At 42.2% G+C, this 27,294-nt stretch overlaps 1 protein-coding gene across 4 annotated transcripts in view; it reads right to left on the minus strand.

Moving 5' to 3' along the window:
- The window catches only part of LOC120995636 (toll-like receptor 8), a 90,421-nt gene extending 63,518 nt beyond the window's left edge, over window positions 1-26,903 (minus strand). For 2 of the 4 annotated variants that reach the window (XM_040424981.1, XM_040424980.1), the window contains exons 1-2: window positions 26,733-26,903; window positions 25,327-25,372 (exon numbers count right to left, since the gene is read on the minus strand). The gene's annotated coding sequence lies outside the window, so the exon portion shown is untranslated. The remainder of the gene's footprint in view (window positions 1-25,326; window positions 25,373-26,732) is intronic. The other 2 variants (XR_005777638.1, XM_040424979.1) reach the window with 1 other exon arrangement.
- Between the last annotated feature and the right edge of the window lie 391 nt (window positions 26,904-27,294).

Here is a 27,294-nt window from a genome sequence, read left to right on the forward strand (position 1 = left end):
GAAGGCACATGGTCTCAGATTAGTGAGGCTAGCAGGACCTTGTGAAAGGACTGCTCCTGCCATCCTCGTACGCATCCACCTCCACAATAAAAGGTTTCTCCTGATCAGGCTGGATCAGAATGGGAGCGCTACTGAATGCCTTTTTTAATTTTTCAAATGAAGAAATGGCCTCAGTAGACCAATTCTCCAAATCCGCCCCTTTCTTAGTAAAGTCGGTCAATGGTTTAGCAATTACGGAAAAATTCATAATAAATTTAAGATAGTAATTTTCGAAACCTAAGAACCGTTGTAAAGCCTTTAAGGATGAAGGTCTTACCCATTCCTTAATTGCTATTACCTTACCAGGATCCATCTTGAAGGCGTGAGGAGTCAGAACATGCCCTAGAAACAGAATCTCCTGTACACCAAAGACACATTTCTCTTGTTTAGCGGATAGCTGATTCTCCCTCAACACCTCTAATACTTGTTTAACATGAGACACATGGGATTCGAAGTCAGGAGAGAATATCAAAATGTCGTCAAGATAACAAATTTACCTAAGAACCCCCTAAGAATGTCATTCATGAAGTTTTGGAACACAGCTGGGGCATTGCTGAGTCCAAAAGGCATCACCTGATATTCAAAGTGTCCTACCGGAGTATTGAACGCCGTCTTCCATTCGTCTCCCTCCTTGATTCGGATTAGATTTTATGCCCCTTTCAGGTCAATTTTGGAAAACCAGGTTGCCCCCAGAACCTGGTTAAATAAATCCGTAATCAATGGGAGGGGGTATCTATTCTGGACAGTGATTCTATTTAATCTCCGGTAATCGATACATGGCCTAAGACCACCATCTTTTTTCTTAACGAAGAAAAAACCCACCCCCATAGGAGAGACAGAAGGTCTAATATGCCCTTTACCAAGGCTCTCCTTAATATAATCCTCCATGGCCTTGCGTTCGGGCATAGAAAGATTATAAATTCGTCCTTTAGGAAACTTGGCCACCTCTATTAGCTCTATGGCGCAATCGTAAGGTCTATGGGGGGGTAGAACCTCCGGGGTTGGTGATGAGAATACATCAGAATATTCTCTAACAACAGAGGGTAAAGTATCAGACTTTACTGAGACCCCAGCCTGTACCACGGACAAGCACGAGTCACACTTAGGCCCCCATCTCACCAACTCCCCATTGGACCAATCTATAGTGGGGTTATGTAGTCGGAGCCAAGGCAACCCTAGTACCACCTCAGCAGGTAGGTTCTCCAGGACTAAAAGCAAACATCTCTCTGAGTGGCACACACCCACGGTTAGAGAAATCTCTGAGGTACATAAGCTCACCTTACCACCAATAAGAGGAGTAGCATCAATAGCCATGACATGGATAGGAGTTGGTAAGGCAAACATAGGAATATCCAATCTAACAGCATACTAAGAGTCAATAAAGCTAGCCGCTGAGCCAGAATCAATAAAGGCCTTACCCGGCCATTTATCTACTCCCAGAGAAATCGTAATGGGTACCGAAAGCTTACATTTAGAAAATTCAGGGTGTACCTGGTCTTTAGGTTGCCTTGCCTAGGAGACTTGACAGAGAGGACCTTCTTAGGACACTGGTTGATCCAATGGTCAGAATCTCCACAGTAAAAGCATTCTCCACGTCTGCTGCGAAGATTCCCTCGGGTCATGCCAACCTGCATGGGTTCCTCGGTGGAGACCTCAGCATTGTCTCTGGGATAGGCCTCTGGCTGGACCACCATCTGGGAAGAGAACTGTTGTTCCTGTCATCTCTCTCTAACCTGTCGGTCAAGTCGGACAACAAGGGTCATCATCTCCTCTAAGGTCTCTGGAAGTTGATAACTGACCAGAAGATCCTTTAATTTATCAGACAGACCTGACCTGAACTGACTCTTCAGGGCTGGTTCGTTCCATCCTGAGGGGACACACCACCTTCTGAATTGGGTGCAATAATCCTCTGCTGGTAAATTGTCTAGAACCAGTGCCTTTAGAGCCGTCTCGGCTACTAGAGCCCTGTCTGGTTCATCATAGAGGGTACCCAGGGCCTGAAAGAACCCCTCCACAGAATATAAACAACTGGCGCCAGCAGGTAAAGAGAACGCCCAGTCCTGGGGATCACCCTGTAATCGGGAAATGATAATGCCCACGCATTGACTCTCCAGGCCAGAGGACACGGGGCGCAAACGGAAGTAAAGTTTGCAACTCTCCTTAAAAGAGAGAAACTTCTTCCGGTCTCCAGAAAAGGGTTCTGGGAGCTTAATCTGGGGCTCAAAATGCGGACTGGAGGCCTGAGGAGTGGAAGAACCTTGCCCTAACTCAAAAGAACTGAGTTTTTCCCCTAACTCCTGCACCCTCTGCATCAGATTAGAGACATGGTCAGTCAGGGTCACCAGAGGATTCATAATACAGTGGTTATTGGGCCTGTTAATCTGTAACGGTCGCGTACACACACACACAGGGGGGAGGGAAGTGACCACTGCGCTCCACCCTTACCCCTGGCCCTGCCTACTTGCCTCGCGAGTCCTAATGACAGGGGACAACTGGACGGCAATCCCTAACTTGGAATAAGTGCAGGGATGACAGACAGACAAACAACAGGACGTGAACGGACCGAGTTAATACCAGGAAAGCTACAAAGTACAAATGGAGCAAGCAGAGAATTGTCAGGAGAAGCCGGGGTCATAAATACCAGGAGAGATGTGAAGTACCAAAGGAGTCAGCAGAGGATCGTCAGTAATTTGGAAAGTTGCACATTTAGCCAGCATGTAACACAGGGGAATAGGAGGCAGTGGCGTGACCCGCAGACACTGATTGTGGACCTAGGCATTCTGCCCACCTATTAGGGTGCTTTGATGCCATGTGGCGGATCATGCTGGTGGTGGTGAGGTTGCTAGTGTTCACGCCCCTGCTGTTTTTGATACGGCACAGGTTGCAAATGACAATTCTTTTATCGTCCGCACTTTCCTAAAAAAAATCACCAGACTGCGGAACACCTACCCCTTGGCAAGGGAGATTGCCGCAAGGGGGTGATCCGGAGAACAGTTGCAGGCCTGTTTGGTGTGGCCCGCCTTCTCCCGTTTGCCACCCCACTGCCTCTTCTAGCCTGTTGCGGTGCTGCGGATCCCTCCCCCTCTGTACTGCTGTCCTCGCTCGGCTTTCCACCTTCCCAGGTTGGGTCAGTAATTTCATCGACCACCACCTCCTCTTCCACTTCCTCACTCTGATCACCCTCCTGATTTGTTGACCTAACTACAACCTCAGTGATTGACAACTGTGTATCATCCTCTTTATCAACCTCTTGAGACAGTAATTGCGGTTGACTCATTGGCAACTGTGTCTTATCATCATCCACCTCATTAAACACTAATTGCTGTTCCCCACCGTCATGTTCTTGTGACTGTGGATGTTCAAGAGGTTGGAAATCAGAGCACAAGATCTCATGTCCCTCTTCAAGCGTGCTTGGCGAGAGGGCCAAATCAAGTAATGGCGATGAGAAGAGGTCCTCGGAATATCCAAGTGTGGGATCACTTGTTTGGCCAGACTGTAAATGGTGGGAGGAAGGAGGATCAGGGTGAGGATTGTGTTGACCAGACTCCTGGCTACTGAGTCTGGACTTGGTGGAAGACAGGCTTGTGCTTAACCGACTGGAAGCATTATCTTCTGCAATCCAACCGACCACCTGGTCGCACTGGTCTGACTTCAAGAGTGTTGTCATGCGTGGATGATTTTTTTTCTCGTGCTCTGGCAGCAGGCACTGTTTCTCCGCGCCCAGGGGCACGGCCTCTGCGTGCACCATCACGGCCACTTCCCCGTCCCTTACTGCTCGTCTTCTTCATTTTAAATGTGATATATGCTTGAAAGTATGTCACACGTAAAGTAGCATAGGATTTGTAAGTGTATGTGCAAAAAAATGTACAAAGGTATTTGTGTTGAGGAAACGTTATACAGGACAGGTACCACAGGTAATGTCACTGTTCGCAGTGTCTATGGAAAAAGTGTACTGGATGTCACTGATATTCTAGGGATGCGCACACTTTAAACAGGAGATGTGTGGTGGATCATTTAACTGTCCTCAGGGGACACCGTCTATGGAAAAAATGCACTGGATGTCACTGATATTTTATGTATGCGCACACTTTAAACAGGATATGTGGCGCAGATAATTTTACTGTCCGCAGGGGACACCGTCTACAGAAAAAGTGTGCTGGATGTCACTGATATTTTAGGGATGCGCACAATTTACACAGGAGATGTGGCGCAAATAATTTAACTGTCCGCAGCGGCCTATTACACTGTATTTTGTGCAGGATAAGCTAAAAATATGTATTGCTGCTGTCACACACAATAGTCCTTAAAAGGACTTTTGGGTCTCTGAAATGTTTTTGTACAGAAATAATATTCAATTACACTCCCTAGACTGTCTGTCCCTTCCTATGCTCAGCATTCCCTGACTTAGAATGAGCCGAACACGCGTCATAAGGTGTTACATAGCACCCGATGACGAGTTCCGGCCAGCCAATCACTGTAATGCCAGTAGCCAACATGGCTACTGGCATTACAGTGAGGGCAGTACTTACCTGTATGTTTATTGGCTGCTTAGCAGCCGCGAAACGTGCAGGAAGGAGACTCGAGCATCGCGCTCGAGCACATACGGTACTCGGCCGAGTACCGCTATGTGCCGAGAATAGCGATGCTCGAGCCGAACTGGTATTCGGCCGAGCATGCTCGCTCAACACTATTCAGAAAAAAGATCACTATTTAATATGTGAGTGTGTATACTCACACGTTAAATAGTGATCTTTTTTACATACTTTCTTAATTATGTGGTTATATAGCACATTTTGCCCCTGAAGTGTTGGGTTGCTCTGTGCAGTGATCTTGCCACATAGAGTAGCTACATCTGTGAAGGCAAGGATATATTATGTTTTACATCTACTATAAGGCGGAGTCTCCATGGTGATGTAGACACGCTTCTTTGTTGATGTGTTTCAAGAGGCGGGATTTGGATAATGTGACAGTCAGGGGATGGTCACGTGATTGTAATGAGTGATGCGCGGTTTGGCACTTGGAGATATACGTGGCACCCTGTGATGACGCCTCAGACATGCACAATAGCATCAGAGGCACGCTGATGGTGAATCGAGGTATTTGGTGGATGTCTGATTGGCCTCCTAGAAGTATTGGGAGGTGCCACATGCACTATATATGTTTGTGATTTATCACTTGTTGATATGCTTGATAAAGGCTATTTCATAGCCGAAACATTGCATTTGCTGCTCTCTATGTACACTATTCTGTGAGTACAATTCCCTGCTGTTTGATTGTCTATCCTCAGGGTAGGTCATTAATATCCATTATAGAGAATCCAGCTCACCTCATAATCCACAGCCCTGTGCACGGAATGTGCCAATCAAGTCACTTCTTGTAGCATATGACTTACATAGACACAATCCTTCACCCCAGCATGGTTGACACGTTTCGAACACAGGTGTGTTCTTAGTCGTAACCTAATGAGATTATCCTTGCAGGGCTTTATATACACTTCACACCCCCAATCAGATTGGGGGTGGGAATATACACACCCCCTGCCAAGGAATGCTCATTATCTTGACACACATAACAAATAGAATCCACATAAAATTACATCAAATGCGACATTACAGGCTGTAAGATAGCAACTAATACATAATCCATACCAAAAATTAGGTCCACAGTATGAAAAATGCACAATGTGAACAAAATAAAAAGGAAAAATTATACAATTAATTTCCTTAGTTTGCATTGTCAAAGATGATACTCTAACGCTAAAATGGCCACATTATGTGGAGTTGATGGGTACAATGAAACAATGTCCCTGGCTATCCATGTGGATTTGATTCTTCATTTAACATCACAAAAGCATCTCAACATAACATATCCGAAGTATCTTTTATATAACCAGGGACTCTTTTTACCAATGGTTGCAAAAGGGAATCCAACCACTCTCCTAGCCTTTCAGTTAGTGAACCTATGCCTGAAACTATAGGTCGTAGGGGAGCCGGATTAGTACCTTTGTGTACTTTAGGTAAAGCATGGATGATGGGTGTAACCGGAGATTCCACATTCAAAAAAGCAAATTGTCTGTTATAAATCCTAAATCTCTGCCTTTGCAGAAAATTTTAATATATTCATGTTGGTATTGATTCAAAGGATTACTATCCAATTTTTGATATGTGGAGATATCCGATAGTATACCCATCATCTGTTGATGATAAATTTGTTTATCAAGTACTACTACCGAACCTCCATGCCATTTTAATTACCACGTCATTAAGACCAGCTAGTTCTTTTAAAGCAAATTTTTGTTTATGTGTTAAATTATCATGAGTAACAATATGACATTGTGTATCATGCATGGCAGCTAGTTCCTTTTCTATAGTTTCTTGAAAGACATCCATACTGTGGGTGCGAGATTTTAGAGGATAAAACTGAGGGTTTAACACCCTAAAATGATCACTTGTCATATTAACCTCAGCTGAATCCTCATTTTCATGCTGTAAACTCGTAAGACACACTAGCGAGACTTGTTCTTTAAAGGAAAATTCCATAAAATTTGTTTTAGTCTCACTATGTGTCCACGAGTGTCCAGCTGAATCCTCAGCATCATAGAAATATCTATTGACAAAATAAAAATCAGCTTTAAAGAGGACCTTTCATGGTTTTTAATTAATTGAGATAAATACCTTTAGGGTCCATTCACACGTCTGTAGTGTATTGCGGATCCGCAATACACCTGGCTGGCACCCCCCATAGAACTGCCTATTCTTGTCTGCAATTGCGGACAAGAATAGGACATGTTCTATTTTTTTGCGGAGCTGCATCCCGGAAGTTCGCGGCCGAAGCCCGAAAGTTTGGGGGCCGCTCTCCGGAAATGTGAAGAGCACATAGTGTGCTCTCCGCATCTCTTCCGGCCCCATAGAGAATGAATGGGTCTGCACCCGTTCCCGATATTGCAGAACGGATGCGGACCCATTTGCGGATGTGTGAATGGACCATAACTTGCGGGGCACCCCCCGCTAATGCTGCCACCCTGCCTGATTTTTTTAAATATTGCTCCTACGCTCCGCTGTGCCCCCCTGTATTTTTCCCGCTCAGTATGCTAATACTGAGCATCAGTACAGGGAGGAGGAGATGCCAGGGTTTCTCAATGGGCATCTCCTTCTCCCTGGCTATGCCACGATCCAATCACAGAGGAGAGTGTCACAGGCAGGGAGAAGGTGAGCTTTTTTTTCCTCCCTGGCTGTAATGCTCTCCACTGTGATTGGATCGCGGCACAGCCAGGGAGAAGGAGACGCCCATTGAGAAACCCTGGCATCTCCTCTTCCCTGTACCGATGCTGCATCAGCCATCAGTACCCTGCAAGTAAAGGTATTTATCTCAATTAATTAAAAACCATGAAAGGTCCTCGTTAAAAGAACTAACTGGTATTAATGACGTGGTAATTAAAATGGCAGACAAGGGAGGTTCGGTAATAGTACTTGATAAACTAATTTCATGTAAAAACTAATTTGCATAAACATGGGCATATGGGAAAGACCTGCAAATGAGCAGAATATGCTGTGTTTTTCAGCTGAAAAACCATTTGCATGGAAAATTCACGATCTACACTACTCATGAACAGCGCCATCTATTGGATTCATAGTCTTGTCATAAGACTATGAAACCAATAGATGGGGCTGTTCATGAGTCATGAACAGCGCCATTTATTGGTTTCATAGTCTTATGACAAGACTATTAGACAATGAATCTTATGACAAAACTATTAGTCTTGTTATAAGACTATGAAACCAATAGATGGCGCTGTTCATCTTGTTGGGGCGCTAGTAAGTGGGGAACCCTGCTCAACAGAGTCCACACACCGTGTACCACTCCGCCTTTTGCATGGAAAATTCACGATTAGAATATTCGCGATCAACACTACTCATGAACAGCGCCATCTATTGGATTCATAGTCTTGTCATAAGACTATGAAACCAATAGATGGTGCTGTTCATGAGTCATTACAAGCAGGGCAATAGTCCTCAGATACACCCTAACAAGCTTATATTACCACAGATAAGTGCTAGATGTGTGAATGATAGCAGCAATCCGATATACACCTCAGTGTTAGCGCAGGCTATTATAGGCTGAGTGCTACATGGTGTGTGGACTCTGTTGAGCAGGGTGCCTCACTTACTAGTGCCCTAACAAGATGAACAGTGCCATCTATTGGTTTCATAGTCTTATGACGCTTTGGGCCGTCGAAGACACATACTACTTTCTAAATCCCGCGAGATCTGGGGACAGCGAACTACAGCAGTTACCATCCAGACGCCGGAACTATTCACCTGCCGCCTATCCACTGCACACGTCCACAGAGACGTCCTCGCAATTGAATAAGAGGAAGGTAGGAACATTATAATTGCAGATTGTATGCGACCAGGCATACTTTTGAATGTGCACGACTACTATATTGAATCACCGCTATCTAAGGACACTGAGACACGTGTCTATACAACAGTAGCAATTGTTTGATTCAGCTGCTTTATTACGTCATCAATACCGGAGCAGCGCATACAAGCCAGCACTACTCATTGACTATTTTATTTGCGCATGGGACATCAGCTCATTGTTGCATATAACCGTCCTGGTTGACTACCATTATACTAGTTGCTCTGATACAAGTGATAGACTATACACGGTACTATACCAGCTCCCTGATATCAGTGATCGTCACGATTCATTTATCCCTATATGTGGCATCTGTTAATATGTATTTTATCCCTATATTTTAGTCTTTATGATTGTAATATACACGTGTTATATATAGTGATTTAATAGATATTTTATCTATCACTTCTTTGGTCCAAGTGTTGAGTGCTCGCCCTAACTTTGATTTTTGCTATATATATTATCTAATACTCATTCCCCCTCATTTTTCTCTAATGTGACCAAACCAAAACCAATATTTGGTTGAAATACATGGGGTTTTTCAAGATGTGGAAGTCATCCATGTAAAACATGTAAATATACTGTGACTGCCAAAAGTTCTCATGATTCAAAACATACCTGGGAGTTTCCAATTAAAAGTTACATCAATTGTAATACAGAGGGCATAGTCTATATTATACGGTGTGTTGTCTGCGATCTGATGTACGTAGGCAGTTCTTCTAGGAAATTTAAAACCAGAATATTAGAACATATTAATTATATAACTAATCATTCCTGCCTGGGTACATCGAACGCAGACAAACACTTTATGTCTTTACATGACCGCAGTTTGAAGAGCTTCCAAACATTTGCAATAGAAAAAGTGGTGGCCCCCCTAGAGGTGGAGATATTAAAAAAATGATTCTACAGAGAGAGGCATTCTGGATTTTTAGGCTGAACACCAGATCTCCAATGGGATTAAACATGAGAAAAGAGCTTATGTATTATTATTGATATATATTAACCCCTTAGTGACCAAGCCTGTTTGGGCCTTTATGACCAAGCGTTTTTCTTCCTTTTTTCATGGTCTCGTTCCAAGAGCTATAACTTTTTTATTTATTCGTCTATATAGCTTTATGAGGGCTTGTTTTTTATGGGACAAGTTGTAGTTTTTAATGCCGCCATTTTGGGGTACACATAACTTTCTGATTAACTTTTATTAACTGTTTCTGGGAGGGAGATGGGGAGAAATAGCAATACTGCCACTGCGTTTTTACATTATAAATTTTATGGTATTCATTTTTCGGTACAAATAACATAATATCTTTATTCTCTGGGTCAGTACGATTACAGTGATACTAAATACTTATAATTTTGTTTACGTTTTACAACTTATTTTTTCAATAAAACCCCTTTTATTAACCAAAAAAATTATTTTGCATTGCCACTTCACAAGACCCATAACTTTTTTTATTTTTTTATTTGGAATTGTGTGAGGGCTTGATTTTTGAAAGACGACTTGTATTTTTCATTGGTATGATTTTGGAGTAAATGCCGCTTTTTGATCGCTTGTTATTTTCGGTGGAAACTAAGAATAAATTCGAAATTCTGTCTTATTTTCTTTTTTTTTACGGCGTTCACCATAGGGGATAATTTATGTAATATTTATGTAGTCCCGGTCGTTACGGATGCGGCAATACCAAACATATGGGGGATATATTCTTTTTGCAATTTTTTTCATTGAAAAGCGTATTTTCAATGGAAAAAAAGCATATTCTTTTATTTTATGGATTTTTTTAAATTTAATAAATGTGTATTTTTTTTTTACATTTTTTTACTACTTAATAGTCCCACAAGGGGACTATAATATACAGTATTTTGATTGCTTTTAAAATGTAATGCATTATCTCTATAATGCATTGCATTTCAATAGCAATGCTATTCAAACATTGACCAGCAGGCTGCGCCAGAGAGGCATAGCCTGCTGGAAATAACTGAAGACAGGCTCGGGGCCCTGATCGGAAGCAAGGTAAGCTTCCCAACACATCAGCACCCCGCAATCGCATTTTCGGGGTGCTGATGGGAGACAGAGGGAGTCCGCTCCCTCTGTCACCACTTTACATGCAGCGGTGCCCCATTGCGCCCGGCATGTAAAAGGTTAAACAGTCCGGATCGGCACTCCTGCCGGTCCGGGCTGTTAGAGCAGGGAGAGCCAGGTCAGCGCTCCCCGCTGCACGGGGGAGCCGTGCAGCGCTTAGACTGGGCCGCCGTAAAAACGCGGCGGCCCAGCCTAAGGCCCCTTAGTGACCGCCGTAAAAACACGTATGGGTGGTTACTAAGGGGTTAAAATCAATTAATAATATTAGTATATCATTTATTAATATAATATATAATATTTCCTCTTCTCATGTTTTATGTAAACATAAAACAAATTCCATTATATGTTGTCAAAAGAGTATTAATATATTTTTTATTATTTTATCTTTGACAATGTAAACTAAGGAAATTTATTGTATTATTTTTTTCTTTTATTTTGATCACATTGTGTGTTTTTTCATGCTGTGGACTTAATTTGTGGTAGGGATTATACAAGTTGCCATCTTACAGCCTGTAATGTCCCATTTGATGTAACTTTATGTGGATTCTATTTGTTATGTGTGTCAAGATAATGAGCATTCCTTAGCAGGGGGTGTGTATATTCCCATCCCCAATCTGATTGGGGGTGTGAAGTGTATTTAAAGCCCTTAAAGGATAATCTCATTAGGTTACGACTAAGAACACACCTGTGTTTGAAACGTGTTGACCATGATGGGGTGAAGGCTTGTGTCTATGTAAGTCAGCTGCTACAAGAAGAAATAAAGTGCAACTGAGTTTTATTTCAACTGCTAGAACTATTTTCTTCTATTTTCTAGGTCATTAATAGTGTTGAGCGAACTGACCTTCGGATCATAGATCCGAAGTGGCTACAGTCAAAACTTTTGAATGCTGTACGGAGATCAAATGTATTATGTATGGGCTCCGGTGAGGTGGAATTCATTATCGCCAAAGTCAGAGATAACTCAGTACCGAAGCCGACTTCAGATTCAAGTTTTAAAAAGGTTTTCAAATTGTAAAACCGAATGCCCAAGTTGTTCATCGAAGTCTCGCGAGAGTTCAGAGATAACAATTTTCACCTTGCCGGAGCCCATACGGATCTCAGTACAACATTCAAAACAAGTTTGGTCCAAAGCTCGCTTTGCTCAACACTAGTCATTAATATCTGATCAGTGGGGGTCCAAATCCTGGCAACTCCTCCAATCAGCTGTTTGAAGAGGCCGCTTCCTAGGTCAGTGATAGAACATTCATCGGTAACATGGTTTATGCGCATCTTTTAAACCAAAACTAAATCAAAACTAAACACAGCAACTATATAATGTATGGTGCTGTGCTTGGTAAGCTGTGAGGAGACCACAGCATTCAACAGAGCACCACAACCTCTTCAAAACGCTGATGGTGTGGGTGCCGGGAGTCTAACTCCTACTGATCAGAACTTGATGACCAATACTGTACTCCCGGAAAACCCATAAAAAAAAATTAATTAATTTTTGACAGTTCAGCTATAATACAGTTCTATAATTACACATTGTAAAAGCTTTCTGCATTTTATATTTAATGTTAAAGTATGGTTTCTACATTTAAGGCTACTTTCACACCAGTGTTTTTGCTGGATCCGTCATGGATCAGCAAAAACACTTCTGTCATGATAATACAACTACCTGCATCCGTTCTGAATGGATCCAGTTGTATTATCTTTAACCCCTCAAGGACACGGCCATATTTTACCTTAAGGACAGGCCATTTTTTGCAAATCTGACCAGTGTCACTTTAAGTAGTGATAACTTTAAAACGCTTTGACTTATCCAGGCCATTCTGAGATTTTTTTCTTTCGTCACATATTGTACTTCATGACACTGGTAAAATGAAGTAAAAAAATAATCATTTTTATTTATAAAAAAAAATGTTTTTACCAAAAATTTGTAAAAAATTGCACATTTCCAAGTTTCAATTTCTCTACTTCTATAATACATAGTAATACCTCCAAAAATAGTTATTACTTTACATTCCCCATATGTCTGCTTCATGGTTGGATCATTTTGGGAATGATATTTTATATTTTGGGGATGTTACAAGGCTTAGAAGTTTTCAAAAACCCAATTTTTAGGGACCAGTTCAGGTCTGAAGTCACTTTGTGAGGCTTACATAATAGAAACCACCCAAAAATTACCCCATTCTAGAAACTACACCCCTCAAGGTATTCAAAACTAATTTTATAAACGTTGTTAACCCTTAAGATGCTCCACAAGAGTTATTGGCAAATGGAGATAAAATTTCAGAATTTCATTTTTTTGCCCATTTTTCCCACTAACAAAGCAAGGGTTAACAGCCAAACAAGACTGTATCTTTATTGCCCTGACTCGGCCGTTTACAGAAACACCCCATATGTGGTCGTACACTACTGTACGGCCACACGGCGGGGCGTAGAGGGAAAGGAGCGTTGTGTGGTGTTTGGAGGGCTGATTTTTATGGACCGGTTTATTTACACCGTGTCCTGTTTCAAGCCCCCCTGATGCACCCCAGGAGTAGAAACTCCGTAAAAGTGACCCCTTCTAAGAAACTACACCCCTCAAGGTTTTAAAACTGATCTTACAAGCTATGTTAACTTTAGGTGCTCCACAAGAGTTATTGGCAAATGGAGATGAAATTTCAAAATTTAAATTTTTGGTAACCTTACCCCCTGGAGGGGGTGGGCAGGGAGGCCGCGTTGATTTTTCCGCACGGTCCCACAAGCGGACGTGTATCTGGCGGCGAGGGACCTGAACAAGCGGATACTAGTATAAAAGTTATCCACGTAAAGGTGGTAACCCTTATCTAGCAGTGGGTGCATAAGGTCCCACACAAGTTTCCCACTAACACCCAGAGTGGGGGGACATTCTGGGGTTGAATACGGGAATCTCGCCCCTCGTACACACAAAACTTGTAAGTGTACCCTGAGGTACTCTCACAAAGTTTGTACAGCTTCACGCCATACATCGCCCGCATTGAGGGAACATACTGGCGGCAAATGAGTCTCCCCTTGAAAGCAATGAGAGACTCATCAACCGCGACCTCTCTTCCAGGTACGTAGGCCTCCAAAAATTTGGCCCCGAAGTGATCGATAACCTGCCTGATTTTGTACAGGCGGTCATAGGCAGGATCACCTCGGGGGGGACATGCTGCATTATCTGCATAATGCAGGCATTTCCGGATGGCCTCAAACCGGGAGCGTGTCATGGCCGTACTGTAGAGTGGGGTCTGGTAGAGGATGTCCCCACTCCAGTACAGCCTGGCACTAGGTTTTTTGACTAGGCCCATGTGCAGCACGAGGCCCCAAAATGTCCTGATCTCGGCTGCACTGACCGGGGTCTAGCCACCGGGCCTAGCCAAAAAGGAGCCCGGGTTTTGAGCGACAAACTGTTGGGCGTACAGGTTCGTCTGCTCCACCATTAGATTTACCAGTTGGTCACTGAAAAAATGACTAAAAAAGTCGTATTCAGTGAAGCCCACTGTGTAAATCTGGATTCCTGGTTGTCCAACAAAATCAGGAATCACGGGCTCAAATCGCTCTGGGGTACACCAGCCAAGTTCACCTGCAGGGGGCTCAGGTGGACTGACCTGGTGGGCTGGAAAACTAGTAAGAGCCCCAGAGCTGCTCGTACTAGGGTGGGCCACAGGGTCCCTAGCATGGCGGTCCCCTCGATCCACCTGGTGGCGTCTCCGCCGCCTTGGAGGCTCATCATCGCTTGATGATGAGGAGATCGCGGATGACAAAAGGAACGTGGGGTCATGCTCGTCCTCACTGGGGCTCTCAGACTCGGAGGCAAGGAGGGCGTATGCTTTCCCGGCCGAGAACGTCCGGCGGGCCATAGGGGAGTGTGTGTCTGCGTGTGTGTGTGCGTGTAAATCTTTATTAGGTGTGCGCGTGTGTGGGAGCACGGGTGTTCCTGGACTTTTCCCTAAACCTAACAGGAAGAAAAGAAAAAAAAGCCCAAAAAAACGTGAAAAATAAAAAATAAATTCTAACTCGCTGATCAGCCGTTCGAAGCTGATCAGCGGTGGGGTGGGTGATGCACTAACAGTGGCCGGATGCTAAAGAGTGCCGGCCACTGTCAGCATACGAAAAAAATATAAAACTTGCGCCCCCAGAAAAAAAGGGTGAAGGGGGGGGACAAGGAGGCAAGCTGCAGCACCCCTGGGGGGGTCTAGGGTCCCAGTGCGCCACTTACTGGCCATATTCTAGAGGGGCGTGACTAAGCAACTACCTGGTCTTCACTAGAGCCTCTGATGGTGAGGATAGGCTTGGGTTGTTATGGTAGTTGCGAGGCGCCTCTCCAGAGCAGTCCCCGAGTCAGGCAGAGATCAAGCAAGGTCCGTAAACAAAGTCCGAGGTCAGAGGCAGGCGGCAAACAAGCAAGGTCCGTAAACGAAGTCGGAGGTGAGAGGCAGGCAGCAAACAGGCAAAATCCGATAATTCCAAAAGCAGGGTTCGGTACACAGCAAGCAGAACTTGAAAAACACCTTCACACTTGGAACTAGGCAAGCTAGTGACCATGAGTTGCTCAGGCATCTTCCTGTGGTAAGAAGCGCCTTTAAATACCTCCTGCAATCCAGCCATAGGCTGGTGAGACAGAGGGTGTGTACGTGCTGCCTCACAAGTGAGGAGAGACACACCCATACAAGCCCTAACAGTACAGGTCTCCAGCAGGAAGTAAACTCTGGCATGGAGCACAGATGCAACAGTTAAGCTACCTGATGCCCGCGCTTGTCAGCACGGTGCATGGCAGCAGGAGAGAAAGAGGGAGCCCAGCATCCGTGCCCACGGGTAGGGGCAGCAGCGCCGGCGCGGACCGCTGGGCTAACACTGGGTAATCTGCCATATTAGTACTCTTTACTCACATTTTACATGATGGCACTTATGGCCTTGACATATCATCTTTACAAATACTGTACTGAGGGCTTGTATGAATGCAATATAAATGTCACTAGATGTCTCCTGAAATCCAATTATTTTTCTTTACATGGAGAATTCATTTTTCAGGTCCAGGGAACCCCATGGGTGTGAGATTCTCTCCTTCTCTTACTGATTTTTTTATGTTTTGGTGGATTGAGAAATTTCTGTTACTTCACTGTAACCCTTTTGCAGAACAAATACACTACAGATACAATTTCAGTATGCATAATTGCAGCATCAGTAACCTCATTAATTGTGAAAATAAATTTGTGCACATCCTGTAACAATGGTTGTGCCATTAGAAAATTAAAGGTAACAATATCAGAGTACATCACAAACAAGAGAAAAACGATCCAGCACTCCTGAAATTTTTGAGCCGTCGGTTCTTTTATTGCGGTGATAAAAATTCGTACAGTGGTACAACCTCCATATGTGTCATTCGCAGTCTACGCGTTTCGAACTAAGCAGTTCTTATTCATGACTCCATGTGAAACTTTAGTCCATGTAAAATATATATAGACTCCTGAGGAAAAAGGGTTCCTCCTCTATAGGGGAGGAGGCCCCTCAGGTGTTTTAATTATCTAGATGGATCCAAAAGTCCACATGGTAGCTAAAAACATTATGACATGTGATTAATTAAAACTGTGATTCCCAACAGTAAAAAATACAAAGCATAGTTAACACTGAATAAAATGCAAAAAATTACATATATACAGTTTTCTTTATTTTCATGACTATGAAAATTGTAGATTCACACTGAAGGCATCAAAACTATGAATTAACACATGTGGAATTATATACATAACAAACAAGTGTGAAAAAACTGAAAATATGTCATATTCTAGGTTCTTCAAAGTAGCCACCTTTTGCTTTGATTACTGCTTTGCACACTCTTGGCATTCTCTTGATGAGTTTCAATAGGTAATCCCCTGAAATGGTTTTCACTTCACAGGTGTGCCCTGTCAGGTTTAATAAGTGGGATTTCTTGCCTTATAAATGGGGTTGGGACCATCAGTGGCATTGAGGAGAAGTCAGGTGGATACACAGCTGATAGTCCTACTGAATAGACTGTTAGAATTTGTATTATGGCAAGAAAAAAGCAGCTAAGTAAAGAAAAACGAGTGGCCATCATTACTTTAAGAAATAAAGGTCAGTCAGTCAGCTGAAAAATTGGGAAAACTTTGAAAGTAAGGGCTATTTGACCATGAAGGAGAGTGATGGGGTGCTGCGCCAGATGACCTGGCCTCCACAGTCACCGGACCTGAACCCAATCGAGATGGTTTGGGGTGAGCTGGACCGCAGAGTGAAGGCAAAAGGGCGAAACAAGTGCTAAGCATCTCTGGGAACTCCTTCAAGACTGTTGGAAGACCATTTCAGGGGACTACCTCTTGAAGCTCATCAAGAGAATGCCAAGAGTGTGCAAAGCAGTAATCAAAGCAAAAGGTGGCTACTTTGAAGAACCTAGAATATGACATATTTTCAGTTGTTTCACACTTGTTTGTTATGTATATAATTCCACATGTGTTAATTCATAGTTTTGATGCCTTCATAGTCATGAAAATAAAGAAAACTCTTTGAATGAGAAGGTGTGTCCAAACTTTTGGTCTGTACTGTTAATGCACAAATAAAATAATCGAGAAACTGGATCTAAGCCATGTGCTTTACCAATAGTCCGATAATCTGTGTCATGTACATTAAATTTTTGGTTAGGCAATCGAAAATTATATGACATAAAATAGGAAACAGGGAAAAACAACTAAGAACGATATCCTGGACTTGATCCTGTAATACCAGAAAGAAGAGGAAAAAAAAATGAAAAAAAGAAGAATGCCTAATAGAAGTGCATTAATTCCTTCTTGTAATTCAGGCCTTTGAGATATCTGATTTTTAATCTGAATATCCAAAATGCCTCTCTCTGTAGCAGCATTCTTTTGACATTGCCACCTCTTAAAGGAGACACTTTTTCTATTCCAAAGGCACTAAAGGTGTGTGCACTTCTATTATGTCTATCTACAAAATGTTTGGCAGCCCCTGAAATGTTCACATAGGATGCATTATTTATATAGTTGAGATGCTCCAGTATTCTAGTCTTCAATTTTCGTGTGGTGCTCCCCACATATAAAAGATCACACTGGGTACAAATGATATAAATAACATTTGAACTATTACAATTGATGTAGGATTTTATTGCAAAGTCTGAACAGTGTTCTGAATCACTAAAGGTTTTTGTGGGTGTGGTATACCTGCATGCAGTGGCGTAACTACCGGGGAAGCGGGGAAGCGGCTGCTTCGGGGCCCGGGCTGATAAGGGGCCCAGCAGCGTTTCATGTCAGTCAAGTTTTAATACAGTTTTTTAGGCCAGGCCCTTACAGTGCGGCGTCAGCAACATTGGGGGCCCGCCTCCCCCCCCCCCCCCCCGTACATCTTACTGCCAGACAGTGTGTGCATGAATCAAGCCAGTACAATCCGACAGCGCGCTGTTATAATTACCAAGTTACAGTACTGACCTGAGGAGGTAATGGCAGGCGGGAGAGACAGCGCGGCAGGCAAGAGAAGCAGCAAGGCAGTGGCACAGCAGCGCACAGCTTTCCAGGTATGTGTGTGCCCGCTGCCTGTGTTCCCCCCTTGCCCTTGTCAGCACATCCCATGGCCCCTGTCTGTGCCTCCCTGGCTCTTTTAGCACAGCCCGTGACCTGTGTCTGCCCCCTTGACCCCTGTATGCGCCACCATGGCCCTTTCTGAGACCCCCTGGTCTTTGTCTGCGCCCCTGGGCCCTGGCCCTTATCTGTGCCCTGTCCCTGGCCCTAGTATGCGCCCCTGGCCCTTATCTGCCCCTGGCCCTTACTTGTAGCCGTCCATTGCCAGCAGTTCTGCCAGGTACTCACTGAGACATACTGTGTGGGGCTGCAGATCACACATGAAGCTGTGCATGGGGCTAAGTACCAGGCAGCTTGTGCCCTTGGTTGCTGAGCTAAGCATTATCTGCAGTCAAAGAGGATTAGGCTCCATTCACACTTCCGCAAATGGGTCCGCAATTTTTGCGGAACAGGTGCGGACCCATTCATTTTCTATGGGGACGGAATGGATGCGGACAGCACACAGTGTGCTGTCAGCATCCGCATTTGTGGAGCGCGGCCCCGATCTTCAGGTCCGCAGCTCCGCAAAAGATAGAACATGTCCTATTCTTGTCCGCAGCTTGCGGACAAGAATAGGCATTTCTATAGGGGTGCCAGGCGGGTGTGTTGCGGATCCGCAATTTGCGGGTCCGCAACACACCACGGGATGTGTGAATGGAGCCTTAGAGTGTTTAACCTGCTAATAGCTGGGGAGTTTGCAGACTTGCAGAATCTCTGCCCCCTTTCTACCTCAGCTTCTGTCTCCAGGAGATGTCTCCACCCAGAGGAACGAGGACACATTGTTATTAGTGTCTCACCGGCTTCTGCCTTCTTCAGGGCAAACCTTTATCTCAGGTCCCAGACCTCCCAGCACAGGTAAGGGTACTTTCACACTTGTGGCAGAGAGATCCGGCAAGCAGTTCCGTCGCCAGGCAAAACGGATGCCAACTGATGGCATTAGTAAGACTGATCAGGATCCTTAAAAATGCCTGATCAGTCGAAAAAATGCATTGAAACGCCAGATCCGTCTTTCCGGTGTCATCCGGCAAAACGGATCCGGCATTTATTTTTTTCACCTTTTTTTCAGTCTGCGCATACGCAGACCGGAAGGACTGATCCGACATTCCGGTATTCTGAATGCCAGATCCGGCACTAATACATTCCTATGGGAAAAAATGCCGGATCCGGCATTCAGGCAAGTCTTCAGTTTTTTTTGCCGGAGATGTAGGCTACTTCGCTGTTACAGATTCTTCTGGCCCTAATAAATTCTCCCACTGGCACTGATTTAATCGTGTGTATTGGATGGTGACTATTAGCTCTTAGCATGGTATGTCCTGAAACTGGCTTGCGATAGGTGGAAGTAATGATTTAATGATGTGGTATACCTAAAAGCGTCAGATCAAGAAAATTCATGGATGTACTATTGTATTAAAATGTGAATTTTAAATTATAAGGATTATTATTTAAGTACTCCATGAAAGAGGGTATGGCAGGCACATCGCCCCACATGTGATAATGTTTTCAACTACCATGTGGACTTTTGGATCTAGCTAGATAATTAAAACACCAGAGTGGCCTCCTCCCCTATAAAGGAGGAACCCTTTTTCCTCAGGAGTCTATATATATTTTACATGGACTAAAGTTCCACATGGAGTCATGAATATGAACTGCTTAGTTCGGAACGCGTAGACTGCGAATGACACATATGGAGGTTGTACCACTGTACGAATTTTTATCACCGCAATAAAAGAACTGACGGCTCAAAAATTTCAGGAGTGCTGGATCGTTTTTCTCTTTTTTCCTTGCCTCAAGAGGTCTCACCATGGTTTCCTGTGCACCCAAGGACTGCAATATATGTGGCAGGTGAGCTGGTTTACCTTACAAGCCCTACATCACAAACAAATCCAAAGTAATGTATTGGAATGTTTCACGGCCAGCTAGACATTGTGCATCCTGTCACCAAGACAATTTGTCATCATTTAGGTTCTGTGGAATTGAAGGTGTCACTGAGCCATCCACACTATCACCTGAGACTCAACTTACTAGCTGATTTATTACATCATTATAATTAGGGTTGAACGAATCGGGTTCGGATTGCTGTATCTGAATCGGGCTTTGTTAATGAACGCGTTTCATTGGCCTGAGGCCAACTCATCAGGGGACTTACAGCAACAAAATAACAAAAGATTGAGCAATAAATAAAGTGAAAATAACAGGTAAAACTTAGCTTAACAGCAACGGCAGAAGCTCCATCTGGTCAATCTAATGGAGTAATTTGCCCTCAAAGCACAGCCCTCTACTTTCTCTGAAGCTTTTAGTCATCCAGCCAGGCTTGTGGCGGCAGCCACACGCTGCCGCCACAACCCTGGCTGGATGACTATTAGCTTAGCGAAACATGTGGGAAGAGTGATATTGGGACATAGCTATATACTGCTTGATTTTCTGTGCATAATTACATGTTTATGCCTGGGCAGGACATCATATACCTGCGTATTTGGTTTATGTAGCTATATCTTTGTGTTTTCTTCTACTGTGCCAGTTGGCAGTTCCTCCGCTTGCTCCTTTTCCCTGACGAAGCTGGGCAGTCAATTGGCGCTGCATAGGGACATTAAGGGTTATACTAGGAGGAAGGAGACACACAGTGGTATCGCCCTGTTTATGGTGAGCTTGTTGACCCCAGCGTTTATGATCATTAGAGGAGGGCTTACTAGGAGGAAGAGACCCCGTTTTCCATTCCCGTCCATACCCCCCGTTCCCTCTGTATGTCTCCTGGCACTAATATAACAATACTGTACTTATTCACCACTGAGTGATTTGTGATAAGTGTGTTACACCCTCGCGGGCGGTCTTCCGCTTCTTTTGTGGTCATATTATTTTAATGATGTATTAAAGGGAACCTGTCACCGGGATTTTGTGCATAGAGCTGAGGACATGGGTTGCTAGATGGCCGCTAGCACATCCGCAATACCCAGTCCCCATAGCTCTCTGTGCTTTTATTGTGTCAAAAAAACTATTTGATACATATGCAAATTAACCTGAGAGGAGTCCTGTCCCTGACTCATTTCAGGGACAGGACTCCTCTCAGGTTAATTTGCATATGTATCAAATCTATTTTTTACACAATAAAAGCACACAGAGCTATGGGGACTGGGTATTGCAGAAGTGCTAGCGGCCATCCAGCAACCCATGTCCTCAGCTCTATACCCAAAATCCCGGTGACAGGTTCCCTTTAAAAGTTAAGTCTTAATTGAGGTCACCCACGAATTTAGTTTTTCTTGTATTTATAATTGGGTACCCATTTTTTGGTTATTAAGAGTGACCATTATCTCCCCATGGTTATTTAAATATAAGCATTAAAGTGTAACTGTTGTTTCGGTTTAAAGAGTCTTCTATCAGTCTTCAGTCTTCAGCGGTTTACTGAGCACTAAATATGCCTGTGTGTAACAAGTCAGATAGGCAGGGTGAAGGACAGTGATAGGCCCCATGTCCATAGTCAGGCATTGGGGTAGTGACAAGAAGCGACTAGAAGCTTCTGCATGTTACACACAGGCATCTTCTGCAGAATGAAGACTAAACACAGATTCTCCTTAGCGAAAGGTTAGAGCTTTGCTAAAAAGACTCCTTCTAGTAGAAAGAAAAATCTTTCCTTAATAAAGTACATTCCAAAAATGTTTAACATCCTTGTGCCTACACTATATTAAAAATTTAGTATTATATCAGATTAGTGGGGATTCAACAGCACGCACCCCCACCTGCCAGAAGTAGGCACCAGAATGACACAGCTTCACCCACTGTGTAGTGGATGGAGTTGGTTTCCGCAGTTTTAATCAGGTGAACTAGAGCTATGAGTCTATGTAATTAGTTATGTAGGAGGCTGCTGGTAACAGATTACTTTTAAATTATGAAAAACTCTCACAAAAATGCTACCTTTTATTGTAGATTTTTTCCCCTTTTTGCTCCAACAGTGATAACTTTTTTGAATTTTTAATTTAGCTATATGAGACCTTGAAGTTTACGGGGAGAGTTGCAGTTTTTTTAGGAACCATTTTGAGGTACAGTCCCTTGCAAAAGTATTCACCCCCCTTTTTTCGTATTTTGGTGCCTCACAACCTGCAATTAACATGGATTGTTTGAGGATTTGCATCATTTAATGTACATTTAATGTTTTTTTTTATCGTGAAGCAAACAACAAATTGGATAAAAATAACAGAAAAAGTCAATGTGCATAACTATTCACTCCCCTAAAGTCAATACTTTGTAGAGCCACCTTTTGTGGCAATCACAGTTCCAAAGAAAAAAAGGACAATGCAACAGCACCCTGCATATCAGATAAAGTATATATATCAGATTAGTGGGGATTCATTACATTCATTGGAAGCCCTCTGGCACAAGGAAAGGTAAGGAGTGGGCTCAGTATGCATGTTGGTACCTGCATCCCTTGTAAGTAATGGAGGCATTTATGGCACCAAAAATGGTAAAAGGCAGAATGGACCCAGCATGCATGTGGATCCAACACTTCCTGAACTTTATGACGGCCATTATGGCGCATAACAGGTAGTATTTAGTGTTAGGTTCCCGTCTTACAGAGATCGCCTTGACGTACGGCAGACGGGCTCCGATGGTTTTGTACAAAATGCAGTTGCCAAGCATCTCACTTTATAAATAAGCGTAGCATTAGCACTATAATATTTTTCGTGACTATGGCATTATTGTACTTTATCTGGTATGCAGGGTGCTGTTGCATTGTCCTTTTTTCCCCCTCTGTTTTTAGCCATGGCAGCGTGCACCTGCACATTGGGATGTGCTGACTAACCCCCTTTTCTTTGCAAATCACAGCTCCAATTCGCTTTGGTTAAATCTCTATGAGCTTGCCACATCTTACCACTGGGATTTTTGCCCAAGTTGGATGGTTTGCACTTGTGAACAGCAATCTTTAAGTCTGACCACAGATTTTTTATTGGATTGAGATCTGGGCTTTGACTAGGCCATTCCAACACATTTACATGTTTCCCCATAAACCACTCAAGTGTTGCTTTAGCAGTGTGTTTGGGGTCATTGTCCTGTTGGAAGGTGAACCTCCGTCCTAGCCTCAAATCACGCACAGTGCTACAGGTTGTGCTCAAGAATATCCCTGTATTTAGCACCATCCATCTTTGCCTCAACTCTGACCAGTTTCCCAGTCCCGGCTGCTGAAAAACAACCCCACAGCATGATGCTGCCACCACCATGTTTCACAGTGGGGATGGTGTTCTTTGGGTGATGTGATGTGTTGGGTTTGAGCCAACATAGCGTTTTCTTTGATGGCCGAAAAGTAAAATTTTAGTCTCATGAGACCAGAACACCTTCCTCCATACATTTTGGGAGTCTCCCACATGCCTTTTCGCCAACTCACAATGTGCCTTTTTGTTTTTAGCTGAAAGTAATGGCTTTTTTCTGGCCACTCTGCCATAAAGCCCAACTCTATGGAGCGTACAGCTTATTGTCATCCTATGTACAGATACTCCAGTCTCTGCTGTGGAACTCTGCAGCTTCTCTAGGGTTACCTTAGCTCTCTGATTATCGGGCGGCCGTCTCTTGGCAGGTTTGCTGTTGTGCCATGTTCTTTCCATTTGGTTATGATAGATTTGATGGTGCTCCTGGGGATCATCAAAGATTTGGATTTTTTTTTTTTATAACCTAACCCTGACTTGTACTTCTCAACAACATTGTCCCTTATTTGTTTAGAGAGTTCCTTGGTCTGCATGGCAGTGTTTGGTTAGTGATGTCTCTTGCTTAGGTGTTGCAGCCTCCGGGGCCTTTCAAAACAGGTATGTATATGTAATGGCAGATCATGTGACACTTAGATTGCACACAGGTGGACATCAATTCGCTAATTATGTGACTTCTGAAGGTAATAGATTGCACCAGAGCTTTTTCTGGGCTTCCTAACAAAGGGGGTGAATACATACGCATGTGGCAATTTTCTGTTTTCTATTTCTAAACAATAGTTTTATTTATATATTTTTCTCATTTCACTTCACAAACTTAGACTATTGAGTTCTGATCCATCACGTAAAATTCAGATTAACAAAACATTGAACTTAAGGCTGTAATGTAACAAAATATGAAAAAAGTCAAGGGGTGAATACTTTTGCAAGGCACTGTACATATAGTGTATTAGCTAACTTGTATTTTTTTATTTTTAGGGGCAAAATTCTCTCTGTGCAGCTTTTTATCTCCTTGTCCGTTCGTTTTTTGTTTGCGGATAGGATGTGGCCTCATTCACATCGTGTGCTGTCCACATCCATATGTCCATTCCGTAGCCCCGCAAAAAAGATAGAACATGTTCTGAAATTCTGAAATTTCATCTACATTTTCCTTTATTTCTTGTGGAACACCTAAAGGGTTAACAACGTTTGTAAAATCAGTTTTCTTTAGTTTCTAAAATGGGACCATTTATGGGTGGTTTCTATTATGTAAGCCCCACAAAGTGACTTCAGACCTGAACTGGTCCTTAAAAATTGGGTTTTGGAAATTTTCTTATAATCCTTCTAACGTCCCAAAAAAGAAAATGTCATTTACAAAATTATCCAAACATGAAGTAGACATATGGGAAATGTAAAGTAATAACTATTTTATTAGGTGTCACTATCTGTTTAAAAGTAAAGAAATAGAAATTTTGAAAATTGCGCATTTTTCAAAATTTTTGGTAAATTTGGTATTTTTTATAAATAAAAATGAAATATTTTGACTCAAATTTACCACTATCATGAAGTACAATATGTGACAAGAAAACAATCTCAGAATGGCTTGGATGAGTAAAAGCGTTTTAAAGTTATCACCACATAAACTGACACATGTCAGATTTTCAAAAAATTGAAGAGGTTAATAGGAATCTACAATATATATAATAAAAAAAAAAGAAAAGAAAAACCATGAAATGAAAAGATGTGTCCAAACTTTTGACTGGTATTGTATTTTCATGATCAGTGGTTGTAATAAACATAATTCAATTAATTAGTCATGTAAAGTAAAGTACAGACAGACAGCATATGCACCCTTTTTAACATTTTTCAAAAATATTGTTTATCCCTTTTAAGCCACAGCAAAGTACGTTGTTGCAAGTATATAGTAAAGACTCAGCGACATACTATTACAGATGCTGGGATGGCATGGGCTTAGAAGCTGAGCCTGAGTCATCACTTGCAGGTTTATTTATGCAAAAATATTTTTTAATATTTTTAACCTTTACGTAACTGGTATTACCTTGTCCGTAATGACCCATACAATAAAATGATCACATTTTCTTATTCTATATGGTGAACAGAAAAAAGACAAAATTATTGTCTTTTTTTAGCATTCCACATCTCAAATAATTAAAATGTTATGGGTCTTTGAATGCAGCGATACAAAAAATGTTTTCAAGTAAAAGTTTTTATCGTAAAAAACAGGCCTTAATATGGCTATATTGAGAGCAAAACAAAAAAAGTTATGGCTTTTGAAATGTGCACATAAAAAAAGGAAATAACTGATGTGCCCTTAAGTACCAAACCATGCTGTGTCCTTAATAGGTTAAACATAGAAGGTATATAATATATCTTTGCTACGCTACGAGATGAAAATACTGAAAAAATCTGAAACAGCACATACAGTAGACACTGTTAACGTTATGTCTGAGAACTACATTAAACATACATGCCTAAGGCATATGCTAGTGTGTGCCTATACAGTTGCATACATCATTGACTCCCACTGTAGAAAATGTACACTGTGAATATTTATTTGGCATCCAGATAAAATCAAAACATTGCAGCAGGCTACGACTTTTAGTGCTTCTGAAAAAAGATACACAAATATATACCAACCAAACATATACAGGTGAAAAATTTGAATATCGTGCAAAGTTCATTTATTCCAGTTATGCAACTTAAAAGGTGAAGCTAACATATGAGATAGACTCATTACATGCAAAGCGAGATATTTCAAGCCTTTATTTGTTATAATTTGGATGATTATGGATTATAGCTTATGAAACCCCAAAGTCACAATCTCAGATACCCTTTGCTCAGGGGGTATGGATTAATTAGCTGACTAGAGTGTGACACTTTGAGCCTAGAATATTGAACCTTTTTACAATATTCTAATATTAAGTTGCATTACTGCAATTCCTTTTAAGTTGCATTACTGAAATAAATGAACTTTTGCACGATATTCTAATTTTTCGAGTTTCACCTGTATATATCAAATTTATCTGGTCAATACAGCTTTATGAGCGCATTAGACAAAAACATCAAGTGCCTATACATGAGATATCATAAATCTAGATATTATTTTCTAAATAAAATATCTGCTAAATCACTGTCACTGTCATCACTGTCATGAATGATATCGCACGCGTAGTAACTTTGGACTATTAATAACTGCATGTAGTTTACTACAAGAAGAAACACCAATATAAGAATGGTTTTCCTATCACATTGTCACATTTATTGGACAACTAAAAACAGTTTGTGATCTTATATAACATAGTTGTTCCTTCCATTAGATCGAGGTGTCACAGTACAATGCATGGAAATTACCTAATTTACTATTACCACAAAAGTATACTAGTATATTAGTTTATACATAACACAGTCTAAACAATATTTTAAAAAGACTTAAAAGAGACTTACCATATCTGAGGCACCTCTGAGCTATGGTGGAGTTCAGACCAGTACTACTTTTACCGTGTAATGGACAGCAATAATGAAGAGAATGAAGGTTAAACTTTCTTCCTCATAAAGTCTCACAACATGGTCGCATGTTCATACAGGAGGTTAACACTTAAACAGGAAGTTGTAGGATCTCTGACAGATGTCTTGTGCTATCTGAACATTTTATTTGGTTAAAAAGGGAAGTTTACAAACTCGTATATTTTCATCATGCCCAGTACTTTTATTTCCCTGCATTATGGTACGATTTATTTATACATCTTATTTAATAATTGCATAATTACATTCACAATTTTCTATAAATATTTCACATTGAACTATTAGGAATTCACGTTGTAAAATATAGATCTCGTCTTGAGTTGTAATGTAAGATGCCTTTTCCATATTAGGAATGCCATTAAACTATACAGGCAGTGTCCTATGTAGCGGCCCCTGTAAGGCCAAGCCATTACATTAGGGTTGTGGTGCGGCCCAAAGTCCACAAGGTTTGCTGATGAATTGTGTTAATGTAGCGATGAACAAT

This window comes from Bufo bufo, chromosome 3 (assembly GCF_905171765.1).
Source record: "Bufo bufo chromosome 3, aBufBuf1.1, whole genome shotgun sequence".
Classification (NCBI taxonomy): Eukaryota; Metazoa; Chordata; class Amphibia; order Anura; family Bufonidae; genus Bufo; species Bufo bufo.